Raw genomic sequence first — 9,551 nt, 5'->3', positions numbered from 1 at the left:
AGAGGCCATTATAGGGTTACTAACTGGCCTAATTTCAATACTTTGTGTCTTAGGGAAAAGGGAGGCTGGAGGAGACGGAGAGAGGCAAGAACAGCCTGTTGGTAGAGTACAGCAGTCAGAGAACATACCATTTATCGATTAAGTTTACTGTCTTATTTAGGCACGGTTCATGGCACCCCAAAACAATTACAATAGTGACACCATAGATTAGTAATCACCGATCACCAAAGCAGATATAATAACAATGAAAATGTTTAAAATATTATGAGAACTTCCAAAACGTGACACAGAGACATGCTAATGGAGCACTTGCTGTTGGGAAAATGATGCCAACAGACTTGCTGGATGCAGGATTGCCATAAACCTTCGATTTGTTAAAAACAAATGTCGACCGGGCGCGGTGGCTCACGCCTGTAATCCCAGCACTTTGGGAGGCCGAGACAGGCAGATCAAGAGGTCAGGAGATCGAGACCATCCTGGCTAACACGGTGAAATCCCATCTCTACTAAAAATACAAAAAAATTATTGTATTTTACAATACAATGAATGCCAATGATTCCTTCATTCTCTGGTCTTCCACAGTCTGAATCCCAACTCCTCTTAGACCCTGTTTTTTTCACCATTATACCTCCCAAACTAATATAAAGTGAACGGGTGCATCTCTTCCCTAGGCTTTGAAAAATTGTTTTGGAGTTTGCTGTGAAAGGATAAATCAACTCACAACTTTCTCTAATAACCAGTTTATTAATATCTGTCCAATAAGAGAATTATTAAAGAAATGAACCCAAAACAGAAAAGTTAAGAAGGACTCCCTTTTCTTCCCCCAATTTAAATTTGTACAGAGATGGTAAGTGGTTATAGGGAGTGGTCATGAGAAGCCACACATGTGAACATCACTGCATTCGCTTATTTGGCAGTGAATGATGTGGAACACAGAGTGACATACAAGAGGTCGTGATCAAGAGGGACTTCCCATAGTTTATGAGTAAATGCATTTCATTCCTATGTAGCCGCTGACGAGTGGAAGTTAAATGCTGAAGATGTCTCTGAAGGCGGAAGTCACCTTGCATTGGCTTGGCTAGAGAAAGCCTTCTGCTCTTCTGGCTGAGCACTGATTGATGGGTGGAAAATCAGGAATGTTATTTGAGTCTTCCCATCTCTGATGTCTTTTACTGCTACCTCCTGAAATGTGAAAGAGTGTTTCCAACACCCCATTCATGCACTTACCCACTTAAGTATGAGATCAGAATTCTTCCATGACATGATTTAAGGCTGAAGTTCTAGCTTTTTACCAACCCTCCACAGAAAGACCTTGCAATGACCCTTCTTACTGATCACCATCCTCATTTGCATACACATTTGCTGGGTTCTGTGCCAGGCACTGGGGTTGGGAAGAGGGTGATGGTGTGAACAGGGATATAGAGGCATGTTTTCTGCTCTTGAATGTCTCCAGAGAGGGGTATAGCAAGTAAATATGTGGTTTGTGTAATATAGAAAGAGCTGGGATGGGTGGATATACAAATTATTCAGAGAGAGTACGAAAGGAGACATAAACGTCATTTCTCCTGGACTTACTGCTGTTTTTCCGTAAACAGTGTCGGGGGAGAGAGACAATTTTGAAGTGACATTTGAGTGGGGCTCTCAAGGGTGGGCCATCAAAATTGAACATGGAAGGAGGAGCCAGACGCTGCAGGAGGAAACAGAATGGGCTGAGAAAGGTGCAAAAAAAGTACAAAGGCATGAACAGGGCTGCAGAGCTCTGCGGCTATTCAGGAAGGAGGGATGGAGACAAAGCTGGGAAACATTTGGACATTACGATGCAGGTAACTTGAACTACTAAAAATATCTTGATGCTGGGGAGGGATTTAGTTACACTCGATTATACAATAACCTGATGATAGTATGAAGAGTTGATTGGAGGAGAAAGGCTGTGGAGCAGTGAGAACAGCTAGGGCCCCAAGTGGTGGCCTGAGTAAGGGACAGGAGAGAGCTGTGCCAGTACCAACAGGAGGTGGCAATGGAGCCAAACGTGGTCAAACACTTCGACATGGTGACTGATTGGATGTGTCAGTAGAGGTGAGAATGACCACCTTTTATTACTTTCAATATGAATTTTGTAGCTATAATATTTTCAGATTATTTAAACCAAAATTGGAAAATACTCAGAAAACTGGAAACGTGACAAAGGCCTAAAAGCCAAACATACATATCACAGTTTTAATTACCAATGAATTTAAAAATATGTTTTCTATCCAGCCTGGGCAACATGACGAGACCTCATCTCTGAAAAAAAAAAAAATTAGCTGGGCATGGTGGAACATGCCTGTAGTCCTGTAGTCCCAGTTACCCAGGAGACTGAGGTGGGAAGATTGCTTCAGCCCAGGAGTTCGAGGCTGCAGTGAGCCATGATCACACCACTGCACTCCAGCCTGGCAGCAGAGCTAGACTCTTATCTCAAAAAAAAAAAAAAAAAAAAAAAAAAAAAAATATGTCTGCTGAGCCATATTCCTACCCTAAATGGTTTTCAAATTTTTGAATTCTTTATGTAAATAACTTAGCAATTATATTTATAAAGATTATAGAAATGTGAACAATCACGATTTGTTTAGATTTAGGATTCATTGAGTTCTGAATGAAATATACCTTTGAATATTATTATTTGCATCCCTGATTACAAAATTCATTTTTGGTGATTCAAAAACATCCATTTTTATAATTGATGAGTAAATAAACTTTTTTTTCGTTTTATAACTATCTAATATATCCAATGCATCTCTATCAAGAGAACATTTGAAATGGTTTGGGAAATGAGCAAAATGTAAGATTTTAACAGATGAAGCTTCAATTCAGTTGTAATCACATGAAATCCATTTTGCTTTTTATGGATCCATTCCTAATTTTCCTTCAGAATCTCCTGTGACCTACAAAAAATTAGCTGGGCGTGGTGTTGGGTGCCTGTAATCCCAACCACCTGGGAGGCCGAGGTAGGCGAATTGCTTGAGCCTGGGAGGTGGAGGTAGGAGAATTGCTTGAGCCTGGGAGAATTGCTTGAGCCTGGGAGGCAGAGGTAGGAGAATTGCTTGAGCCTGGGAGGCCGAGGTAGGAGAATTGCTTGAGCCTGGGAGGTGGAGGTAGGAGAATTGCTTGAGCCTGGGAGAATTGCTTGAGCCTGGGAGGCAGAGGTAGGAGAATTGCTTGAGCCTGGGAGGCAGAGGTTGCAGTGAGCCGAGATCAGACCACTGCACTCCAGCCTGGGCAACAAAGTGAGATTCCATCTCAAAAAAACAAAAAAACAAAAAAAATTCCACTGACCTATTTCTAACTGGCGTTTTCTTTGTGACCCCTCCAGTGGTGGATGCCTGCCAACTACTATAATTGTTCTACAGAACAGCAAATGTGTGCAGCCGTTTATAATCTCTTCGGTATGAGGAAGACTGTAGCATGCTCCTCTTTTAATAACAGGCAAAGAAAATAAATTGGGTGTTACTCTTCACAAATGCAACAATCTGTAATTTTGTGGTTGGGGTTTCTAGGATTCATTTTTCCAAGTTACTGTGGCAAGGGCTCGGCACAGCAATAAAGTAATGATAACCCATTGAACTGTTCGTTGACAATATCACCCTAAGTCCAAATATTTAGAAATGGGATTTAAAACTCGTTTTATTTTAAAACCTTTAATGAAGGTAAGCAAGCAATAGTAAAATACAATATGATAAAATAAATAGTTCCCATTTATTTTTTATAAATCAACTCATGTTTCTCAATTACTTCTGACCAGAGGGTGTTAGTTTAATCAAATGAACGTCTAGGGATTCTATCTGAGACAGCACCTCGAAACAAAATAAAGGGCAGAGCTCAGGTGACTGTCACTAACTGAAAAGAAGTAGATAAGTGTAAGATTATATCCTTTTTGCTGAATGTATATATCTCTATTCTGTAATTCATGCTGTGTGTATTGATCCTGTGCAGGCTAGTAGGAGTGTTTGCCCAAGTGTGTGTGTGAGGGCTGCGTGCTGCCCACCTCCAGCCAGGCTGTGAGAATGCCATGCACTGGAGAGCATAAAACAGTGAGAAGGCTGGGTGCGGTGGCTCAAGCCTGTAATCCCAGCACTTTGGGAGGCCGAGACGGGCGGATCACGAGGTCAGCAGATCAAGACCATCCTGGCTAACACGGTGAAACCCCGTCTCTACTAAAAAATACAAAATCTAGCCGGGCGAGGTGGCGGGTGCCTGTAGTCCCAGCTACTCGGGAGGCTGAGGCAGGAGAATGGCGGGAACCCGGGAGGCGGAGCTTGCAGTGAGCTGAGATCCGGCCACTGCACTCCAGCCTGGGCGACAGAGCGAGACTCCGCCTCAAAAAAAAAAAAAAAAAAAAAAAAACAGTGAGAAGCCCGAAGAGAGACCTCAGGACACTGGACCCTGATGAGCACTGAGCATGGTCTTTAGAATCTCAAGCAAAGGGTTGACTTCAGTCCCTTTACTCCAAAGTTGCGGGCAGCACAGCTTAGGGAAAATCAAGTGGAGCCCTGGGTTCCATTCCTGACACTTGCATTTGCCAAGAACGTTAGACAAGCAAGTTACATACCCTCTGTCGGTCCTCTGTCCTGCTTTATGACGGTGGATGATAATGTCTCCTTTTCAGGTCTATCTGGGAATTGGCTGTAATGGTGTGGATGTGACAGGTTCTACACTTATTTGGTGATAAATGAATTAAAATGAGTACTGTTCCAATTATTGAATTTTTAAAATAATGAACCCCAAATTTGTCCATCTCTGGAGCCACGGAAACTTGTACAGATGAAAGCCACTCTTCGATTTGAAGAGTATAGCACGTCCCCTGAGGTCATCTTTTCTTCAGGGTAAATATCTCTTTTATGTCAATAACTGCCCCATATGGGGATCTGTACAGTCATTAAAGGCTTTGAGCATGCCCAGAGCACAGTTAGGTCTTGGCCCTGTGTGTGGTCTTGGGCAATTATAACGTTCCTGACTCTCTCTTTCATCACGTGTAAAGTAGAAACAATAATGCCTCATAGAGTTTTAGTGAAGATTAAATAAGATAGTGTTTCTAAAGCATTTAAAATTAAGAAGTGTTTGATGCCTACTAAGTGCTCAACTAGTGACAGTTTTATTATTATTATTATTATTATTATTATTATTATTGCTGTTACTATTATTAGGCTTGGTTTTGAGTTTCTCACCATCCCAATTGGAGCTTAAAATGAATGACTTTGTGGCTATGATTTCAGAGACAGTTGCAGGACTGATTTTTCCAAAATATGAACCCAGTGCCCCATACAGAAATTAAAATCCTGTGTTAAAATACAGGTAAACTTGGGAGAGGTGTTAGGTGTTGGTTGTGAAGAAAGCCCTTTGGTTTTCTTCCTGTGTGAAGAGGCCAGCAGTGCTCAGAGGGCACTACCAAGGCCAGTGAGAATGGTAAGTGCTGCTGACAGCTGCCCAGTCGGCATCATCCTTTCTAAAGAGGTGGGGGAAAGTCAGTTCTCTTTGTAAACACTCTCTCTGTCTCTGTCTCTTTGTCACACACACACATACACGCACGCACGCGCGCACACACACACGAGGGAATCCCAGGGCCACTGTGGGGTGAGACCTTCCTCAAGAGCAGGAAGGATGTTGAGGAAACAGTATGGCCCAAATGGGAAGAACCAACAATGCCATGTGACAGGTTGATCTGGCTGGGAGCTGAGCCCTGGAATGTGCTTGGGGATAAAAACAATGGGGGAAGAAAAGAAAAAAAAAAAAAATTTCATTCCAGGCATAAGGCCAAGCAGGAGGGCAGTGCCTGTCCCGCCTGGGGCATAAAGCCATGGTGGTAACCCAGGGAAGCCCTGTTCATAGAAGACAATATCTGGGCAGTTGGAAGGAACTAATGACTTAGATAGGTTTCCTTGACTTTAGGACTCTCGCTTTTATATTGAAATTATATTTATTATGTTTGCGTATCATCCTATTCTTCAACCTCCTTACAAGCAGAGGTGTTGCTGTTATTCCCATTATCTTCAATTTCTCAGGACCCTGCAGAGGGGCTGCCTCACAAGCAAGGTGCACGGTTAATGTTTCCTGAACACCACGGAGCTGGGGACAGGGTGGAGAAAAGAGTAGGGCACACAGCAGAGGGAGGTGAGGTTGAGGTGAAGAGATATGAGGCGCTCAAGACTCCCTTTGCCTGCTCCCTGTGTTTTCCAGCACTGGCCTTGAGTGTTCAGATGCAGAAGGAGAGGGAGAGGAAGAGGAAGAGGCCCAGAGTGAGGGAAGCGCGAGGAGCCCCATCTCGTGTAATTCCTGCCTGGCTGCTGTGCCATGAGGTTAGCAGTCCCCTAGCACAGGAACCAGGCTTCTTTGTCGGGACACCAGTGCCCAGCAGTGAGTGGGTGCTTCACATTTTCACATTTTCTGACATGAATGAACAGGAGAGGAACTGAGCACCTCCCAGCTCAGTGCCTGCTGCCACCTCACAATAAGCCTGGGAGGAAGGTGGCACCATGTCCAGCTGTACAGGTGAGAAAGAGAGTTTAGAGCCATGACCTGTCCATGCTGTCCCAGCAGCAGGCGCGAGAACTGGGGTCATACCCTCAGTTCACTACCAGGAAGCCTGGTAGATGAGGGTGAGGGGCAGAACATCAAGAACAACTCAGAAAAGTAAAGGAAAAGCAGAAGGAATATTAACTGATTGGAAGAGCAGCAAGAGTTGGAAGACAGAAAAAAGGAACAAGGGCATCAGAGTGTATTTTGGCATTTTTTGCTCTGTTCCCTTCTTATATTATTTCCTTCTTCAGTGTAATCACTTTTATGATGGAGTGTTTCACAAGTTTATGTCACAAGTTTCCTATTATTGTATCTAGAGCTGAGCTTCTATTAAAATACACTAATTATTAGCATGCGTTCAGTTTAATCTATATGCTGCTACAGCCAGCTCACTGTCTTTCCATATTTTCTATAAAATGTTGGAAGAGCCGGGCGTGGTGGCTCACCTCTGTAATTCCAGCACTTTGGGAGGCTGAGGTGGACAGATCATCTGAGGTCAGGAGCTCGAGACCAGCCTGGCCAACATGGCGAAACCCTGTGTCTACTAAAAATACAAAAAATTAGCTGGGCATGGTAGTACGCACCTGTCATCCCAGCTACTCAGGAAGCTGAGGCATGAGAATTGCTTGAACCCAGAATGGAGACGTTGCAGTGAGCCAAGACTGTGCCACTGCACTCTATCCTGGGCGACACAGCAAGACTCCGTCTCAAAAAAAAAAAAAATTGTTGCAAGAGAGGATGTTTGATCAAAGGTGGTCATCGATGTAAGAGGAACTGAAAAACCTCATGTGGTCTTAATATTCCTTGAAATGGTGGGTGCAGCTCAAGATGTGCCCCTACACTATCCGGGGGCCTGAGTCACGTTTTTCCTTTCTAATGCTAAGTCCTCTCGCATTACTCACTGACTTATGTAAGCATGACTGTATTTCCAGCCCTCACTGGTTAATTTTCTTTGGCAAAGCTGCCTTTGAATAACCCAGGATTTCTGGCACCCAAACAACAAACTCTTATTAAAATGACCAGTAGACTCAAAAGCATCATGTAAAATCTGTACAATCCTGTTTTCTCCTGATTTGTACACTACTCTAGGGAATTCATAACGCCCTCTTTGGAAGGAGAAAAGGCAAGAATGCTAACTCAGAAACATGACCTCATTTCCCAAAGCATGTTTAATGTCACTAAAAATAAAAGCAAAGCAATTGTGTCTACCTGAGCACAAAAGAAAAAAAGTTCTGTCATTTTTCTGGCATATGGTGATTGAATGTGGCCTGTCCAATAAATTCCATCTGAACCACTGGGATATCCCATGGAGGATCTACTCTTGGGACTACTCTGTGCCAGGCAGGGATGTTGGAGCCAGAATCCAGGCGCCCAGTGCTTGGTTCACTCCTGGATCAGAAGGAGACAAGGCCAGGAGGAGTGGGCCAGGCGTTGGACAGGAGGCTCGCAGCGCTGGTGCCACTTGAAGCATCTGGCACCCCCGCCACAGACGCTGGGGCTGAGGTTGAATCTGAAGGAGGAGTGGGCACCGGGGAAGGAAGGAACACATATGCACAGGCCACACAGGAGAGCTCCGAGACAGAATGTGATGTGCTGGAGCCTGGCTGGGAATGTGGTGGGTAGGAAAGTCAAGCGGAGGGCACTGGATGGAGAGCGTGGACAGGATAAGAAGATTTTATTTTATCCTGCTGATGTATCTATTTGGGAGCAAATATGTCTGTTCTGACCACTCTGGTAGTGGACTGAAAACATTGTAGGAAGAGAGGAAAATGAACAAACCAACCACCAGGCTCCACGGAAAAACCAAGGTTTTTCGTTCCGTGTTTTCATTTAAATGGTTTTGTTCTCAGAGGTGGTCCAGGAAAAGCCTTTGCATTCACACCAGCTTCATTGTGAATTTTTTTCAGGTATAATTCACATACCATAACATTCGCCATTTTAAAGGGTACAATTCAGCTGGTTTTAAGGATGTTCAAAAAATTGTGCACATTGCACCACTAATTCCAGAACATTTCCACCATCACCCAAAGAAATCCCACACCCATTAGCACTGCCTCCTCGTTCTCTGCCCCCACAGCCCCACTAATCTGCTTTCTGTCTATAGGTTTGCCAATTCTGGACGTGTCATATAAATGGAATCATATAATATGTGGTCTTCAGTGACTGGCTTCTTTCACTTAGCAGAATGTCTGTAGGGGTCACCCATATTGTAGCATGATTCGCTACTCCATCAAATTCTACGATGAGTTTATAGTTTTTCCAACAAGAAAACCAAGACAATGCAATGGCACAGAGGCACAGATACCCAGAATGTCAGGCCTGGAAGTTCAGGGTGCAGGCAGGAGCAAATATTCATTCATTCACAAATTCAGCAATATTTATTGAGTAGCTTTGGTGCTACGGACTGAATGTGTCCCTCCACCACTGATATGTGGAAGCCCTAACCTTTGATGGGATGGTATTGGGAGGTGGGCATTTGGGAGATGATTAGGGTTAGATGAGGTCATGAGGGTGGGGCCTCCATAATGGGATTAGTGCCCCTATAAGAAGAGATACCAGAGAGCTTGCTTCTCCCCACACTCATACAAAGAAGAGGTCATGTGAGCAAAGTCAACAGAAGAGGCATCAGAATAAAATATACCTTGTGTGGACCTTGATATTGGACTCACAGCCTCTGGAACTGTAAGAAATAGATTTCTGTTGTGTAAGACACTCAGTTGATGGTATTTCGTTATGGCATCCTGAGCAGACTAAGACATTACGCATGCCGGGCCCTATTCTAGGTGCTAGGGAAAGAGTGGTGAATTACACAGTGGCTTTGCTCTTTTTTTTTTTTTTTTGAGACAGACTCTCACTCTCTTGCCCAGGGTGAAGTGCAGTGGTGCAATTTCGGCTCACTGCAACCTCTGCCTCCTGGGTTCAAGCAATTCTCCTGCCTCAGCCTCCTGAGTAGCTGGGACTACAGGCATGCACCACCACGCTTGGCTAATTTTATATTTTAG

The 9,551-nt window shown here is 43.9% G+C and overlaps 1 long non-coding RNA gene across 1 annotated transcript in view; it reads right to left on the bottom strand.

Moving 5' to 3' along the window:
- Nucleotides 1-832: 832 nt before the first annotated feature.
- Nucleotides 833-9,551, bottom strand: part of LOC108531175 (uncharacterized) — a 13,551-nt gene continuing 4,832 nt past the window's right edge. Inside the window, exon 3 of the long non-coding RNA XR_001886077.1 lies at nt 833-1,182. This is a non-coding gene — a long non-coding RNA (uncharacterized LOC108531175). The remainder of the gene's footprint in view (nt 1,183-9,551) is intronic.

The sequence above is a fragment of the Rhinopithecus bieti genome, unplaced genomic scaffold (assembly GCF_001698545.2).
Source record: "Rhinopithecus bieti isolate Rb0 unplaced genomic scaffold, ASM169854v2 scaffold_8350, whole genome shotgun sequence".
NCBI lineage: Eukaryota > Metazoa > Chordata > Mammalia > Primates > Cercopithecidae > Rhinopithecus > Rhinopithecus bieti.
The sequence above is the reverse complement of the archived record's forward strand: the minus strand, read 5'-3'. Positions and strand labels throughout refer to the sequence as shown.